This window comes from Monodelphis domestica, chromosome 6 (assembly GCF_027887165.1).
Source record: "Monodelphis domestica isolate mMonDom1 chromosome 6, mMonDom1.pri, whole genome shotgun sequence".
Taxonomy (NCBI): Eukaryota; Metazoa; Chordata; class Mammalia; order Didelphimorphia; family Didelphidae; genus Monodelphis; species Monodelphis domestica.
This window is the reverse complement of record NC_077232.1, coordinates 154,842,913-154,860,851: the sequence shown is the minus strand read 5'-3', so window position 1 is coordinate 154,860,851 and position 17,939 is coordinate 154,842,913. Positions and strand designations below refer to the sequence as shown.

The 17,939-nt window shown below is 32.8% G+C and overlaps 1 pseudogene; it reads right to left on the bottom strand.

Annotated features, from left to right (window-relative positions):
* Positions 1-2,140: 2,140 nt before the first annotated feature.
* The window catches only part of LOC100618615 (ADP-ribosylation factor 1-like), a 195,248-nt pseudogene continuing 179,449 nt past the window's right edge, over positions 2,141-17,939 (bottom strand).

Sequence of the window (17,939 nt, the reverse complement as noted above, 5' to 3'; positions counted from 1 at the left end):
GTGATCTTATTAATGCAATACTTTGACAATGCCATTCTCTATTCAAAATTGTTCAACATTCCATATTACTTTAAAAAATAAATTATTCCTGTATATAAATTATATCTTTCTATACTTATCAAGGACCTCCATAAGATGGTTCCTGTATACTTGCCCACTCATTTTATATATATTTTTTCCCTTCACATGATTAAGCATTCTCACCAAACTTTATTACTCTTCATCTCCTATGGTCATCCACTCTTCTTCCACATCTCTTTGCCTTCACAACCCCTCTTCTTTCTTTAATGCTAACCTTAGGTTAGAAAATAAAAAAATAAGCTTTTAGAAAGTCTTTAATCTACCAACAAGTAATAAAATGAAAGTGAGTTACATTTTATAGTACTTACAGTTCTTTGTGTGAATTTGCTCTTTATTGTATACTAGTTATTCTCCCTATGAGAAAATGATCTTGAGAAAATCCTATGCTATATCTGTGTATTGCTACTAGCTATACTAGTCTCTTATGTATATTAAAGTGCTTAAATATTGGTTTTAATAATAAACTAATTAATGAATCCAACATTTCTACTTCCATTTGCATTTATAAAAATTGGTGGTCATTGAAAGTTTTTAAATTGAACAATTACATGGATTGTCCTTGTATGTAAATAATTATTTTGAAATCTGTATCAAGAGGGGTTGCAGAGAGGAGATTCAGAGAAATCATTTGAGGAAAAAAATATAATTAGCCTGGTGATATTATGCCAAAAAATAGACATTTTTTAAGATTTTTAGTGAATTTAATACATTTAAATTAAATGAGAATTGTAAGTTAATATTTTAATATTCTGAATTTTCTGAATGCCTGAGTCATCACTTCTTACTTAGAACATTAATTTCACTTTCCTCCTCTAATGTAGGCTTTACTCATTGAGATCCATAAATAACTTTGCATAATCAGGACCTAGACCTCCACACACTGTGCCAGATGCTCCATTCTATCTTTTCTCAATTCAAACTATGATCTTTATATCCCCTTCACCAATATATTGGACTCTACTCCTGGTTTCCTTGGTCTTACTTATCAAGAAAGATGTTGTTCCATCTTTCTGGGGCCAATGCCTCTATTCTACTTCCATATCTAGTCAAACATTTCAAAAATGCAGGGTCTATCCATAGGTCTTCAGTTCATTTTATGTGTTGTGTTACAGTACAAAATCAGCTACTACAGGTCAAGGATTCCAGTACACTACCTGTAATACATTAGCACACTTAATAAATACTCTATTTCAAGAATATTATTTGATAAATATGCTTGACATAAGGGAAACTTCTTTCAAATTTAAATGCAGGCAATCCAGAGAGACTATAAAGTGTAATGCCATGGGAAAATAATTTAGCGCAAGAAGGAGGCATTGAGATTCCCAAGTCTAACCCTCTCTTATGAGGAATGTAATGTTCAGAATAAAGTGGTGTGCCTAAGCTAATAAGTGGCAAAGGCAGGGATTGTACAAGAGAATGCCAACTTTTTACTCCCCTACTACACATGAAAAATAGTTTTCCTAAATATCTAAAGTGAATTTTGAAGTAGGTGATTTGGTTATATCCTCCATAGATGGAAACCCCACCCTATCAACATTTTTTCATCTATTATGACTTTTATTTCATTACATCTCATAAATTCATCCTAAGAATGTAAATGCAAAATTTGCAAGCCCTTAGTTTTTCTTGACATCAGGAGGATGATAATTGAGAAGTTGGCTTATTTAGTGTTATACTGTAAGGGGTAAAATTAGGGATTGTTGACTGAATATATTATACTAGTGGTCACCAGGGATTAATTCAATCCCAATAAAATACTCAAGTCAGTTTGGGATTTTTATGGTTGTTTACTTACAATAGAAGGAAGAAATTAAGAAGAAGAAGAGAGAGAAAAGGGTATAAGATTTCTCTGGCCTAGCCTAAACCAAGGGAAGTTCAGAGAACTCAGCCACAAGGACTCCTCAGCAGATTAAAACCAGCTTGGCTTCCAGCCACAAGGTCTACTCTAAGTATAGAGGCCTCCTAAGAGGATAGCGCTTTAGGAGGTAAAGGAAAGAAGGAATCAACCTAACCACTCACCCAGGTCACTCAGGGAAGACACCTCACCTAAACCACACTACAGAGGTTCTCCAGTCACCTCACTGTTAAGCCGCAACCCCCAAACCACCAAGATGCCCAGCACGCTGCCACAAGCCACAGGAGTCAGAGAGAGCCACATTTCTGCAAGAGAATCTGGAGAGAGGAAGTGAAGTGAAATATACAGACTGTTTTTTACATCACTTCCTACATCTCACATGTACCAATGGTAGCTTAAGCTTGACTTAGGACAGCCCAGGGGGTCTATCAGTTGTTTCTTATTTGTCACTTGCTAGCACATGTCTGTCATAGGCCATCCTCCTCAACACTTAATCCTTAAGTCAGGGTGTATACATTCCTGATTGCTAGGATTTTAAAAGACATCAGGGTGGAGAAAATCTAAAATTCACAATACCTAACAATTATAGACAGATAGTTGGCATAATGAATAGAGTTCTGGGCCTATAGGCAGAAAGACCAAGCAGAATTCACCTCAGATATAAGCCAGTCATATGACTCAAGGAAAGACACTTAACTACTATATGCTTCAGTTTCATAAACTATTAAATGGGAATAATAATAGTGCCTACCTTCCAGGATCATAGTAGATAATATTTGTAATGTGTTTTCCTTAGTATCAGGCATATAGTATATATTCAACCATCTGGTAACATCTTTTATTTACAATATTATAATACAATTAATTCTGTTCATAGCCTACTCCCACTCATTAATAACTTCTTTGTGATATGTCTTTTTAATTCTTGAGAGACTGGTATAATGCTGGTATTAAAAATAGATATTGATCAGATGAAGTTAGGTGGTTCAGTGGTTTGACAGGTAGGCATAGAGACAGAAGTTCCTAGGTTCAAATCTGGCCTCAGACACTTCCTAGCTATGTGATTCTAGACAAGTCTTTTGATCCCCATTGTCTGGTCCTTACCTCTCTTCTGCTTTTGAACCAAAGCATAGTATAGATTTTAAGATGGAAGGCAAGGGTTTAAATATACATTTGTTTCTAGGTAAAACTTAGTGGGAGACTTAAACCAACCATTATCAAATTTAGATAAATCAAATCAAAAAATAAATAACAAAGAGGTAAAAGAAGTGAATGAAATCTTAGAAAAATTAGAATTAATAGACATATGGAGAAAAATAAATAGGGATAAAACAGGATACACCTTCTTCTCAGCACCACACGGCACATTCACAAAGATTGACCATACATTAGGTCACAGAAACATGAATTATGTAACCATGGAAAATAATTTCTTAATTAATGAATTAAATATTTTTTAAAAAATCAATATGTAAAAACAATAAAATTGTGTTAAAGATGATGAAAATACTAACATGGCATTTTATTACTATATTATATAATTATGGTATTATAGTATTTAAAAGGTAACTGATTTTGATAGAACAATGAAAATCCAAATATAATATACCCAATTTTATGAGATACCAGTAAAGTTATTCTGGAGGAAATCCTAAATTCTTGCACTGACAAAAGAAATAATGAATAATTGACTTGTTCTACAGTAAAAATCAATAATTAGAAATCCAGGATCTATTAGAGGTGAAAAACATTTAAACTAATAAAATAAAGAACTTGATTTTTTTAAAAGACTTTTTAAGTATACAACCTTTTGACTAGGTTAACAAGAAAGAAAAGAAAAATTAAATTTATCATTTATTTTTAAAATGAAAAAGATAAGAATAAAAAGCTGTTTCTTTAAAAAATCAAAGGATTATTTTAACTCATATCCCATCTAGCCAAAGAAGCCAACCTTGGGCAATCTACATGTTTGATTCAGGTGCCCTGCTTGCCTCTACCTGGCTGAGTCCCTTCTATACCTGGCCTTCTGCCTTAATCCTTGGCCAAATCTATTCAACTTTAAAATGCCTTTTCTGAAATTAAACAATATTTATTGGGAAAAGTGAAAACATAAGCTTCCTTAGCCCAAATTATCTAGTAAGAACTCAGATAATACTTTCCAATCTACTCAAACATTCAAACATTTAGATGGAGTATTTTTCCATCTACGCAGTCATTGAGGTTTTCTGAATGTGAAAAAGTCATTTCCTTAAGCAACCTCATTAAGTGCACCTGAATTAATGAGAATGGTCCTAAGATTTCCAAAATCCAAAATGATCGAGAAGTTCTGTTATGAGGCTTGTACTTGAAGCCTTTCTGGTTTAGGTTAATATGCCAGAGCTTGACATTTACAAGTGTAGCTAGTCTTTAAGAATCAAGGACCTTTGGAGTCTATCCTTTTTAGGAGACCAAATGTATTGTTAAAAAAAATAATAACAAAAAGACTTACTGGCTTCCTTGTAAGGCTTTAATATGAAGTTATTCTCAAGGTATTAAATGACTATTCCAAAATCTGATTATAGCATTTGACATTTAATGTTCTTAAGTCCTTAAAGATTCTTGGTAATTTCAGCATGAAAACTCCAGTATTGTCTTCACTTTTTTTGTGTGTGTAACAAGACCTTTTCTTGATTCACAATGCCACTACCATTTTGATTTCCCATTGATTTTGAATTGCCAAAATTCCTGAATTTTGTAGTTCAAATGAATGTGACGTCATATATTGAAGAGGCCAATTACAGAATGAACCTTTCCTAGACATTTTAAAAAAATTATAAACACAAGAACCCAATTTTAATCTTCTCAGTTACAAATATTTTCTTTTTATTCAATGTTATATAGCCATTATTTTCCCCATGAACTTCACAGAGCACAATAACTATTTCTTTTGACTCCATATATAATCATTCTGAGCTCATGTGTCTATAATCCAAGTTCTCCCAAACGCCTAGAAGATAGTTAGATATTCATTGCTAAAATTAAAACAGGTCAAGGCCAGAGATAGTGTCTTATTTCTCATTATCTGCCCTGTCCATAAGCCAAATTCTGTACAAATGACATCTTTATATTGACATAATGTCAGCTGCATGTTTCTGATAAGCCTTATGACTTGGGATTGGGAAATGTTGCCCATGAGTCTTCTGTATAGAAATTAGCTTGAACTGCCAATGCTCCTCTAATTTGGTTATTTTATAGGCAGAGGAAGGTAGTGAATCCTGCTGAGTAGGTGATGAATGTTAAGGTGATATATCATGCTGATATAAACACATTAAAATAAAGTACTACTGCTTAGCACTATTGCAAATACCAAGACACATTCAATTACACACCAAATAGCCCTTCCTCTTCTCTTACATCAGTGCAAAGAGGATTACTGGAGCTCTATTTCCACCAAGCCCTCATATTTTGCACAGGCCTTCAATAACATGTTATGGTTACTGAAGACAAGAGGCAATAATAGATTTATTCAGCAAGGGCTGAATATGTCATTAATAGCTGTGCAAAAGGCTTATCTGGGCTGACAAAGTGGCCCCTTTTCATGTCTGTTCAATTAGAGATAATAGTTGGAGGAATTAATCGCACATATTTTCAACAAAACTTTTCTCAGTTAGAGACAACCTGCAAATGATGTGGTCCAATGCACATCCGCCTATTAGGGTTGCTATGACTATGGAGCAGCTGATCTGAAAGAAGGGATACAATCAAGGCTGAGACAATGAGTGGATTTTCATATTTAATGGGCAGGGTTTTCACTTGGCACAGCAAACTGAATAGCAATGACCCAAAGCTGACCTGCCATTCCTCTTCTTTAATTCGGCCCCAGGATGGGAGGGGGCATAGCAATCCTAGAAGCATCTAGTGAACAAACATGCTTGCCTTTGGAAATGAGAATGCTGGGGAATATTCTATCTCAAAGGGCTTTTGTGTGAGAGCCCATTTTGGGATATCTCCTACTAATATCTGATTCAGAGGGAATTTAAAGAGGTTATATGTCATAACATGGGGAACATTGGAATGAAATTCAGAAGTCTTTAGTTCAACTACCATTTGTACTTTCTTATATCCTTAAGGTATGCAGGTAATTCTAGGTTTTTGAAAGTAATTTCCAAAATTCTTTGGTTATGGTAAAGAATTACAAGACTTGGAAGGTTCTACTAAGTTTCAAATGCTTCAAACTCTGTCTTTTTCCAAAGCAATAAACTAGATACATTCAGAGAATATCACCACCAGCTTGACAATAGATTGTTTGTTTGTTTGTTTTTTGTCATTACAACAATTTCAAAAAGACTGTCTCCCAAATTGGTGAGTTATAATCTATATGGCAGAGGAAGTACACATACTCATAAAACTCCATATCTTTGAAGTACTGAATAAGTAATAATTGTTCCAGACATTCCCAACCCTTCTTAAGCCTCAAATTTAAGTATTTTGCTTACTCTTGTGCTCTAACTTCAACTCATAGTTTAAATAAAAGTATCATAAATTCTTGTGAACCTCAATATATTTGCCCTACTACATTAATTCTGTCTCCATTTCCTCCAGTTCCACAGTGGTTTCTCAAAATTTCTATGGACTTCTGAGTTGCTATTGGCTCTATATTGACATCATCATTCTTGAACACTCCAATCTCAATAAATCAACAAATATATATTATGGCAACATTTCTAGATTCATAGAGATGGAAGTAAAGTTAGAAGTCATTTCATCTATGATATAATTTGAAGGACATTATGACTAAAGTCACAGAGCCAAACATATGCTTAGAGCAGGAAGTGAATGCTAAAGTTCCAGGAAAATAATAATTATTATGGAAGAAGGCTAACAAATAAAAAATTATTTCAAAAATGAACTTTTACCAAAATAATTGCAAATGACCCTAGTGGAGAAGGAGAAGGAAATTGATAACAAAACTAACATAGCTCCACAGATAGTTTTAGAATATGCCATAGTATAAAAATGACACATGCAGAGACAAAGAAGGTACATATTCAAAAAGATGTATACAATTATTTAAATAGAATCATAATAATAGTGCCGAAATGACTAAGTACTAAAATGAGTTTTTATAAATTGCAAGTTTTAAAGTTACCTTACATTTATTTAGAACAAGAATGTAGGCATTGTCCCATGAGAAATGATAAACAAAATGATCACAAAAATCTTGGAAAGACTTTTATAGAGGTATTTAAAGTGATATGAGCACAATCAGGAGAATGTTGTATGCAGGAGAAATATAATATATGACAACCTACTGTGAATCACTTCATTATTATCAGAAAGCAAGAAACCAGAATAAATCCAAGGAACTCATGATGAAAAAAGGTTATCCACCATCATTAAAGGAAGAGACAAAGTCAAAATGCAAATTGACATATACCATTCGAAAGAAAGAAAGAAAGAGAACATGGATTGCAAAATATCCTAAAAATGAAGATTAAAAATTGTGTTGACATGTAATCTGGAAACAAGTTTATTATATTTGTAAAAAAGAGAATGTAGGCACCTCTGTAGTATTTTGATATGCAGACATAATATTGAGAGGCAAAAAAGAAAAAATAGCAACTCAATTCTTATTTTTCTTCTAACTTTTCTATTAAAATAAATTGTCTTAAGAAGATAAAGAGAAAATACTAGAACCTGAAAAGAATAGACATTAAGAATATTTATCTGTGATTAATTAGTTCACATCTTTAGCCCAGAGCAGTCATGTCATAGGACATGGAAAAAAAAAAAGCATGTAGAAATGATCAAATGATAAAATATATAAAATGTTTTTAAAAACCTTAGAGTGTCATATAAATGGTAGCTATTAAATGATTGTTGGAAGTGATCAAAATTGGAATGTTGGAAGGATGAATAGGGAAAGGAAAAGAGAGAGGAATAAGCATTTATATAAAACCTACTCTATATAAGGTACTATGCTAAATGCTTCTTAACAAAATCTCATATGATCCTGATAAATATCCTCAAGGTAGGTATTGTTACTATCCCAATTTTATAGTTTAGAAAACTGAGGCAAACATGGGTTGTGTTTTTCCCAGGGCCATAAAGTAGAGAATAAAAAAAGAGAATTTATTAATATAACAAAAATTATGGTACACATTGATGATAGAATAATCACAATAATGTTCTATAAGAAATGATAAGCAAGATGATTTCCAAAAAAAAGGTTGGAATGATCTGCAGGAACTCATTCAGAGAGAAAAAAAAAAAAGCAGAACTGGCAGAATATTGTGTAAAATAATAGTCATATTTTATGATGATCAACTGTGAAAACTTGGCTACTTTTAGCAATGTAAGACCTGGGAACTTATGATGAGGAATGATATTCATCTTCAGAGAAAGAACTTTTGGAATCAGATGGATGTGGATCAAAGTATACTATCTTTCATATCAGTGTATTTATGGTTTTATTTTGGGGTTTTGGTTATGTATGAGTGTGCTCTTACAACAATGGCCAATATGGAAGTGTGTTTTGCATGATAATGAAATTATTTTTTAAAGATCAAAACAAAAAAAATATACCTTTCTGACATATTTCTGTTGGTTTTATCCATCTTAAAAATGTTAATTTTTCTCCCTATACCTTACTTCCATATCTTTCTGCTTTTTCCCAATCAGTTTGCTAGGTATTCAATTCAATCTGCAATAAATATTTCTTCCAAAGTCATATTTCCATTTAAAATAAAATTCAGATAGAACCAAAAATAGACAAGGTGTAATAATATTTTTTCTCACATTGCCTGGCCCTTATTATATCTGGTATAATTCCTTCTAAGGTTCCATGAATCCATGATGACTTTTAGACTTGGCCTCATTAGAAAAAAGTTTACTTACCTCAAAATGCAATATATCTGATAGAAGTAAATATTCTGACATAAAATATTTTCAGGGGAAAGAGGTATAATTAATTTTTAAAATTGCTCCATCTTTTTTATTTAATTTCCTTAAGCATGCTACAGTAGGGAAACAGAAATTGGACTTGTTTTATTTCATCTCTGAAGACAGAACCAGGAGCCATGCATAAGGGTTTTACTGAGACAGATTTGGGGAAATACTTTCCAGTAATTATAAATGTTTAAAAGTGAAATGAACAACTTTTGTAGATAATGATCCCTTCATCTCCTATTCTCAGAAAGACATGAAATCAGTTAACCATTTGATTAAGAGATGATAGAAAGTTCTTCAATAATCTCTTGGTTATCTTCTCAATCTCAGATTCTATCTAGGATGCCAGAATCTTATGACAAATATTTAAATGTATCTCATGTCTTTCTGAGAATAGGAGATGAAGGGATCATTATCTACAAAAGTTGTTCATTTCACTTTTAAACATTTATAATTACTGGAAAGTATTTCCCCAAATCTGTCTCAGTAAAACCCTTATGCATGGCTCCTGGTTCTGTCTTCAGAGATGAAATAAAACAAGTATCTCACAAGTTTAATTTATATGTAAAGAAAATAGGCATCACATTGTTTATGATTTAAGAATAAGACTGTGATTTGAGAGGGACTGCATTCAAATCCTTCCTTTGACTTGCTAATTAGTTGTATGCTGTGAGGTGATCCAGTCTCCTACAGGGTATAGGGCCTTGGAAGTGGAACAGTGTTGGCGGAATGATGAATGGGACATAGCTTTCTATTCAACCCGCAGCACAGGTTTCACAGGATAAACTGCTCCCCTGTTGGCTGAGGCTTGGCTTCATTTTATACCCTCATGATCGCACATCTACTTGGCACACAGTTTCATTCTCAACATACACATTTCCATAGAACCTAAAAATATACATGAAGCCTAAGGAGATAGTCAACAAAACACTGTTGCTAAGTGCAGGGTCAAAGGGTGGAATCAACATGATCCAGATATAGATTGGGGAATTCAAAGCACAGATTTTCCAGGAGTTTTTATGCCTAGAAAAGAGGGTCCTATCTAAATGTGTAAATAAGAATCCTTAGATTTACTTTTGTAAGTGGGATCTCCTGGTAATATTCTTAAGGGACAGAGACTGAGACATCTCTATTAACCCTGCAAGCATGTTCTCTCATCTATTTTTTCCAGGGCTAAGTAAAAACCCTAACCCTAACCGTAACCATAACCCTAGCAATTCCAATAATGAGGGGATGTTAATAAGGAAAGTCACTGGGGGAGGGGGGTGGTCAGTTGGTATTTCTGTCCTTCCTGGGGGCAGCTTTGAATTCCCCAGTTTCCACTTGTTACTGTGTCAAACAGCATGGTCTTTGATGGCTCCTGGCAGTTGCAATAACCCAAGCAAGTTCACTTAATCTTTCTGTGACTCAGTTGCTTCATGCTGAAAGATGGGAAGTCTGGCCTTGATGAGTTATAGGTCTCTTTCAGCTCCAGATCTCTGATCCTATGATCCTAAATATTAACTTAAAAGAACTCAATAACAATGTTGGTATATAGTGGAATTAAGCTTTCCAAATAGGTTGTGGAATCTCTTCCCCGAGAGCTTCGAGGAAGAAAAAAGATATGTTGACTATTAAGTTCAATGACTTATTACCTAGATGTCAAGTACTATATAGTTAGCTTCTATTGTCTATATAAAGAATATCATGGCTTTGAGATGACTGATGAGTCCAATTTAATTTGGAAGAATCAATGAAAAGCTTTATTAACATTATAATTTGAAATGCTAAAGTTGTCCCAAGTAAACTAGGGCATTTAAATAACATATATTCAATGAAATGCCATTACTTAGTGGAACCAGAAAAGGAAAACAAAAGGAATGTGATAAACAATATGAAAATGTAATTTTCAAGTTCATTCTAAATTTTTTAAATCCTATTTTAAAAAAAAAACAGAAGCAAGAGAGTTAACCAACAAAAAATTTTGGGGATTTCTTATTACTTTTCACATTATATTGTATTAAGCTTATTTTAGTATATTTATTTGAATGCCATGTCCTTTATTAGTCTATAAATTCCTTGAGGGAAAGGACTATCTTTCCCCCATTTTGCATCCCCAAAACTTAGCACAATGCCTGGCACATAGTAGGTGATTATTAATATTTATTGATTGACTGGAAATGAGCCATATTTAAGTCCTATAGTAGTGCTATCATGAATAGTTGGAAGATAAGCCTTCTTTTTTCAAATCCTTTGCAATAAATTATAATATTTTAAAGTGTATAAATGCTTAAAAATGGGAAAGAAGGAAGGAAATTTGTCTTAAAATTGGAACAAGTTAAAAATGAAGGTGCTTTAGATAATTAAAATGTTAATTTCCTGGTTCTAAATATCTCCAGAACAGTATTTCTTACTTTGAAAAATTTAGTTTTTTTTAAAAGTGACAGTTTTAAGTTTTCTTCCCTAATTGATGATAATCTTAAACGCAATATTTTGTTTTGCTTATGTATCTCTCTCATTCATTTAGACTCCTGTTCTCAATATTTGCCCTTTTCATCCTTCTTCCTATACCTGACCCCTTTCATATGTGCAGGGATTGATCTGCCTGGGAAAAAGTAAGCAAATTGAATCCTTCTTAAGCAATTCTCAACAAATACTTATCATTTCCCTCTCACATGAAAATCATTTTGCTAGGTACTAGAGACACAAATAAAAAATAAGACAGTTCTTGGCCTCAAGGAGTTTACATCCTACTGAAGGGCGATGTAATATGTACATAAAAATGAACTTTTTAAAATGAGCAAGATAAATTGTTAAATACATAGAATAGAGGGGGATGTTCTCAGAAAGTCTCAAGGATTAACTGAAATCTCTGAAGAGTTTGGGAGGAAGATTAGACTTTTGAGAGCTAGAGATGGCAAGTAAATATTTTCCAGGCTTGTGCCAGATAGCTTCTATGAATGACAGGTGCAGAGATGATGGGAATGATCATGATGTTAGCTAACATTTATATAGCACATACAAATTTGCAAAGCACTTTGTATTTATTATGTTATTTGATTCTCATAACAAAATTTGGATAAATGCCATTGTCACTTCAACAAAAAGAAAGTGCTATGTTTGGAAGATAGGTAATCATCCCATTTGACCAAAACATAAAGCGAGGAAAAGGAATCCCTGTGAAAAAATGTTAGACGGATGAATCAGTCTTATTGTAAAGTTTCTTGAATAACAGGTGGTATAGTTTGACTTTTTTTCCCCCAGAAACTATAAAGATTGAAGTATTTTGTAAATAATATGGTCAGACAGATATCTTATAAAGATTATTTTGCCAACTATTTGTAGAATGTATAGGAGAAATGAGAAGCAAGAAGCAGAAATACAAATTAGGAAATTATTACTACAATTGCTTTTAATGATTTTTTTATATTTATATTTAAGAGCATAATTGAACACAAATGTGACTCAGTATCACTGGAACATAACTTTAGAACTTGAAGGGACCTTGGCAGCCATCTAATCCATTCCTCTTATTTTGCAAATTAAGAAACTGAGACCAAAGAAGAAAAGTGACTTTCCCAAGGCTAAAGGTAACTAGTGAGTGACTTCCTGGAGCTTGTTAAGCCACTCTACTCCAAAGCTATCCTCTTTACATTGCTGTGATTAAATAGTCTGCAATGAATTCAAGTGATCAGTTTTGTCCATGTAGTACATTTCTGCTATTCCTATAAAGCTTGGTCTCAGTTAGACCTGAACTACTTATCTTTAATTCCATCAGGTAACTCTTTGGAAAAGTACAATGGGGAGTAAAAGGCATGGAAACTAAATAAGCCATAAAAAGAAATACTGGGAATGACTGTAAATTGAAGGGATTGGGAGGGAGGGTTATTTGGATTCTCTGCTAGAAGAAATAGCTCTTTACTCCTTTCTCTCCTTTCCTTTTGGTTCCATAAATCTGTTGTCACCCTTACTGTGCTAAGCTTCAAACCAAGAGGCTTAGTATCACAGTCACTTCAATTATATATGCATAATTCAGTGGCTAAAAAGAATACACATATTCCCAAATTTGTACTTATATATATATATATATATATATATATATATATATATATATATATATATATATATATATATATATATATATATATATATATATATAATACTATGGCAAGACTTACATGGAAATGACTAGGCAACTCCATTTCCATTACAGAGAAGTTACCTATAGATTTATTTCATTCTACCAAGGTTTGCTGTTCAAACATCCAAGTTTATCTGAAACAATTAGTTACATTAGAAAAGAGGACATCTTAAAGTTTAAAGAGAGCTTGATGAGAAATCATTTAATTTATCCTCTATAACCATCTGAAAGTGGAACCCCTTTTTGCCACCCCAATATATGCATCAATTCTATTTTTTATGAATTCAGAGAAAATATTTTCATAGAAAAATTACTCAGCTTTTTCGAGTGACCTATTTGAATATATCTAATGTCGGGTTATTTTGCCTTTTGAACCCCAAATTTTTCACATTATATAACAGATGCTCAATAATCATCCATAGACTGATTAATTAATCTCAATTTTCACTGAATAAAATATTCATCTCTATGGAATGTACGTTTATTGTATTGTTAGAATGTTTCTTTTTTTTTTTCCCCAGTCTAAAAAAGAAAATCTACTTTTCTCTTTCTTTACCTATGTTTCAATTTCCTTCCCTTGTTCTGTTTCTCTATGTCTGCCTCTGTCTTTCTACCTCTGTCTGTTCTGATTCCCCCAAATTTAATATTCTTACTTCATTCTCTTAGTTTTAGGCCTTAAGATATTCTAAAGTCTTCTATAGAATGTATCCAGTTTTGTATTTTTATCCTTAAGTTTAAATTAGTAACAGGAAAAATGTGTCTGTGGAATCTATACTTGATGTTAAGTCCTATATTATTGTTTCAAGCTTTGGGGCAAGTAATTTTACATGAAGCCTAAGGCTTCACCTCTAAAATCAGGAAAATTGATAGGCACTTGAATAAAACTTGCAGTGAAATTACAAAAAAAAAAAAGCCACATCTGCTCCAGTTCCTGCATCTAAATGATGAATTACAAAATAAAATTCAAAAATACCCATGTTCACCCTCATTTGGCTCCCTTTTCAATAAACACAGGAAGAAGAGTGATTGTCACATTCACACATTCTGACAGGTGTCATGCATCAGCATTCAAACAGATTCAGAAATCCTCTTTGATATTTGGATGTAATTAGGATGTAAGTGAAAATTCATAGAAATTTAATTAGGGTTTGATGCTAACATCTTGTTTTTTCAAGCTAAACATTGTTTCCTACTCATTTTCCCAGAGATATTTCAATGGGGTGAAAATGAGGGATTTCATTGTGAAAATCGCTGAAAAAGTGGCTCCTGGGTTTCTATTAAAAATATAGATGACTCAAAAGAAATATAGTCAGGTTACTGGAAGCAAACCTTTTTTGTTGACTGACTTGATCCGCATTTATTAAATAGCCAATTATGCCAGGCACTACATTAAGCAATGCAAATCCAAAGGTTAAAAAAATAAAATAAAAGACAATCCTTGAGGTCAGGTGTTAAGGGAACTCTTAAATAGTCAGAAAAAACAAGTCTTTAATCAGGAGAGGGACAGTGTTCAATATTAAGGCCTCCACACAGCATCAAACACCCCAAAGCACAAGGCCTTGGCACCTTGGAAAACAGTATCCCTGGAAGTATCAGATAGATACTGAAGTACCATAGAATTTCCGGAACTTATATAACTCTTGGGGACCTGGAGACAAGACAGGTATGGTTGATTGGCTTTACAATGGCTACAAAGAAATGAGGAGTTCAAGACAGGATTATCAGTAAGAGGCTTATGCTTCACAATGGATACAGAAGGGAAAGATCCTGCCAAGGGTTGGGCTACCTGATGAAGGACTTTGACACAATGGGAGAAACTGCCAGGACAAAAGTGTACTTAACATCTGATTAGGTTGGTTAGTCCCACCTAACTGGGATCACCAAATACTTTAAGTTTTATTGTTAATCTGAAACTTGTGAGTCTAGGATCTCCCTCCTGGGCTTTCCCTCTGAGAGTAACTCTCATGTGACAAGGTCAAACTTGGGGGTCTTCAGTTCTCAGGTTGCTATAAACTTGGGGTTTCTAGATTTCAAGTTGACATACGGAATTTACTTTCTATTAGAAAGTAACCGCAAGGACCAACATAAGTATAGGAAAAAATAACCACAAGTAAATACAAATTAATTTTGCAATAGAGAAGGTGTAATTAATTGGAGTATCAAAATACACATTGTAAGGAAGAGACCACTTGGGTTGAAATTAGAAGGAAGCTCATGATTGTAGAAAATTTAGGCAAGAAGGGAAAGTATTCTAGGAATGGGGTGCAATATGTGTCAAGACACAGGAATGGGAGATTCTTTATAATATAGAGATGACATTAAATAAGTAGTTGGGTCAGAACATGGAATATATGAATAGAACTGTTCAGGTAAATGCCTGAAAATGGAGCCATACTTTGGAAGGGTCTTAAATGATAGAAAGTATGGTATATTAACTTAAAATTAATGGAAATCCACTGGTACTTATTGAAGAATGAAATGATCCAATATCAAATTGGCAGCTTAGTTGAGGAGAGATTGGAAAGTTTAGAGCAGGAAGACTAAATTAAGAGGTTATTGAAATAATCCCTGATAAAGATGATAAGGGTCTGAAACTAGGATGGTGGCCCCATAAGTGGAAAGAAAGAAACAGATGCTAGAGATATTGTGGACATTAAAATGATGTGATTTGGGAATTGTTTGGATTGAGAGAGGGGAGTGAAAGCCTTTTTTTCCCCCCACATGGTTTAGTGGAATTTACAAAACAGAAAAACCCACATTATCAAAATCTTAATGATTAGGTATGGTTTAGGTGCAGAAATAAACCTTAAAGCTTTTATAAATAACATATTTTAGGGGAAGATTAAAGCCTGGGAAAGAGACAGAATTGTTATTAAAGGATCATAGGTGAAATAGAGGTTAGAGGTAATCACTTCCCTCTCCCTCTTTTCATAGATGACAAAACTGGTATCTCAACAAATAAAGTGACTTCTCATAGATAAAACATGTAATAAAATAAGTTAAATATTAAATATTTAACTATTATTCTTAAATAGTATAAATATTCTAATTTAAATATGTATGGAACTAGGTTGATTGATAGTTATTTACTTAATTGTCATTTTTATAGTTTAATTTGTCTACCTTTTTTGAGGTAAATGCTTTTCTAGGTCATAAGTAGTTTCAATTTCTACCCAATTTACATTGATTATGAGTATATTACATAAGAATATAACATTTTCTGCATTATCTAGTGATTATTTATGAAATCAGATTCATTCATTAATCTGGAATTAACCTCATTATATCATTCTGGTACTCAAACAACTTTTAATTTTTTTTAATTAAATTTTAAATTAAATTGCATACCCTTTGACCTAGTAATACCACTACTAGTGTGTATTCCAAAGTGATTAAAATATATATAATATAAACATATTATATATATACATATATACAGTCATATTTTGCTCTTTTGCAATTTACTTATCACCATGTCACTGTTTTTGTTTTTTTTTAAATCCAATTCTGTATCATGGAGTTACACTTATTGTAGCATTGAGATTAAAAGTGACCAACAACAGTGCTGTTTTCATATCCTGGATCCTGATTGGCTCAGTGACTTTAGGTTAATAAGAGTATGGAAAAGGTTTATAGGGGAGTGGGAAGGTTTTGTAAAGCATTAAAATCTATGTAAATAATAAAATAAATATAACACAGCTACTTTGTGGATATCCATTCACCTATTGTGGGGGTCTCTTGAATTTAACTCCCTTTTTAGGTGAGGGATCACTATATATAATATAATATAATACACACACATATACACACATACACACACATTTTTTATTGCTTTTTTATTTTTTTATTTTTTTTATTTTATTGTTAAAGAATTGGAAATTTAGGGGATGCCCACCAATAGGCAATAGGTGAAGGAACTGTGGTATAGGATTGTGATATAGTATAATTGTGCTATTAGAAGTAATGAGTAGTGTGATTTCAGAAAGAAAATTAAAACAACAACAACAACAACAACTTGGGAAGTCCCATATTAACTGATGCAAAATATAACCAGGATAATATTGTAGAGTGACAGCAATATCATAATGATGATCTACTGTGAAAGACTTAATTTCTCTGATCAAGACAATGATCCAGGACAATTCTAAAGGACCCATGATAAACAATGTTAAGCCCTACACAGAGAGAACTAATGGTCTGAGAGGAAAATAAAGTATATTTTCCCTTTATTTTTCTTGCTTTTGTTTCTTTTCAACATAGCTAATATGGAATGTTTATTCTAAAAAAATACAAAAAAAGAAGAAACACAAAAGAGGAAAAACATATAGCTTTAAATTTATGCTTTTTCACATAGAAATTTTGTGACTGGTTCAAAGGAGAATAGAATTAGATCTGGAAGATTCAAAAGTAATTGAACCCACCTCCTTCATATTCAGACATACATGACCAATATATTGACTTATTTTTCTTGATTATATTTATTTGTTATAAAGGAGGACTTTTATTAGCAGTGAGTTAGTGAGAGCATATGGAAATATTTTGTTCTTGTTCTGCCATTTCAATTATGACTGACTCTCTGTGACATGAATTGGAGTTTTCTTGGCAATTATTTGCCATTTTGGCAAATGCCAATTTGCCATTTGCCAAACTGGAATTATTTGACATTTCCTTCTCCATCTCATTTTACAAATGAGTAACTTGAGTTAAATGACCTCAAAATGAGTTAAATGATCTCCTCAGGATCTCACAGTTAGTATTTGAGACTGGTTTTGAACTTAGGAAGAAGAGTCCTTACTCCAGGCCCAGCACTCTATCCACTGAACCACCTAGATATCCTCTAGAAACATAAAATACTATAAATAGAAAGCATCTCTAAGATGTTAAAATTCATTGAAGGCTAAAAGAATTTTAGAAGGGGATATAAGAAAACATGATAATATTGCCATTACTTTT